Raw genomic sequence first — 1,660 nt, forward strand, 5'->3', positions numbered from 1 at the left:
GGTATCATAACTTGGTCAAAGATTGTAATCAAGAACTATATTTGGATTGTAAGAATTTTTCTTTTTTCTTTTTGCATTTATTCCATTTAAAATATTTGAATAGATAATCTAGCAAGTCTTTTACTATGCTGTTTCAATTATTATAGGATGCATTTTTGAAAGGTGCTACTTTGCCATCATCTTCTTATGAAGCCAAAAAACTAGTAAAAGAATTAGATCTTTGATATGAGAAGATACTCAGTTGTCCGAATGGCTGTATTTTATACCATGATGAAAATATTAATCAAGAGTCATGCTATATATATGGATCTTCACGATGGAAAAAATATAAAGAAGATAAGCATGATTCTGAGGATGAAGTGGATGTTATGCAGACTAAAAAAAAACCAGTTGAAGTTTTGTGGTATAAAGAAGATAGCTTCGTCAATGAGATAACATGATGAAAGTCATACAAAGGATGGAATCTTAAGATACCCAATGGATAGTTTAGCATGAGGAAAATTTGATGATAAGTATCACAATTTTGCTTCTGATATTCGCTATGTTAGGCTGGATTTAGCTACTGATGGATTCAATCTATTTCGAACGATGAGTTCTACATATAACACTTGGTTGGTTGTTTTGATTTCTTATAATTTGCCACCATGAATGTATATGAAACAATCTTCACTTATTTTATCAATGGTTAATTCAGGTGATAAGGGTCTAGATAATGATATTGATATTTTCTATATTCTTTAATAGAAAAATTGAAGCAATTATGGGAGGGTATCAATGCATTTGATGCTTTACTGGCCAAACATTAAAATTATGATCAACTCTTATTCGGACTATCAATGATTTTTCTGCATATGCTAATTTATCTAGTTGGATCACTAAGGGGTGTATTGCATGTCCTTCTTATAGGGATTCAACCCATTCGTATTGGTTGAAACATGGAAGGAAGTTCAATTATATGAGTCATCGTCGATGGTTAGGAGCAAACAATCCATTTTGATTTTAGAATGATTTGTTTGATAGTACTATAGTGTTGCGATCTGCCCCTATTCTATCAACTGAAACTAAAATTCTTAGACAAATGCATGGCATCAATTATAGTTATGGTAAGGTCTTCAAATATTCAAAGAAAAGGGGAATGGAGGATGTTGGAAGCTCGATGAATGAAGGGCAAATAGAGGAGATCGCTACTAGCAATCTTGATGTAGGGATTTTTGAGAATGTTGACAACTTCTTCGAGAATAATGACAACATATATGGACAGAAAATGATGATGACACAATGGTAGCATCTACACATAAACAGTTATAGAAGAAAGAAGTATTTTCTTTGATTTACTTTATTGGGAGTATAATCTTGATGTGTTGCATATAGAGAAGAATGTTTGAGATAACTTATTTGGAACATTGTAAATATTGATGGAAGACCACGGATAACTTAAAAGCGCATCTTGATTTGAAAGACATGGATATAAGAAAAGAACTTTATCCGAAAGAGCTTGCCAATAATAAAATTTATATTCCTCCTTCATTTTATACAAGTCTACTTGAGAGAAAGATCTTTTTCTAACAGTTCTGAAAAATATGAAGGTTCCTAATGGGTATGCATCGAATATTTCACGATGTGTAAATATCAAAGAATAGAAACTTTCAAATCTTAAAAG

This window comes from Phoenix dactylifera, unplaced genomic scaffold (genome assembly GCF_009389715.1).
Source record: "Phoenix dactylifera cultivar Barhee BC4 unplaced genomic scaffold, palm_55x_up_171113_PBpolish2nd_filt_p 000702F, whole genome shotgun sequence".
NCBI classification, from domain to species: Eukaryota; Viridiplantae; Streptophyta; class Magnoliopsida; order Arecales; family Arecaceae; genus Phoenix; species Phoenix dactylifera.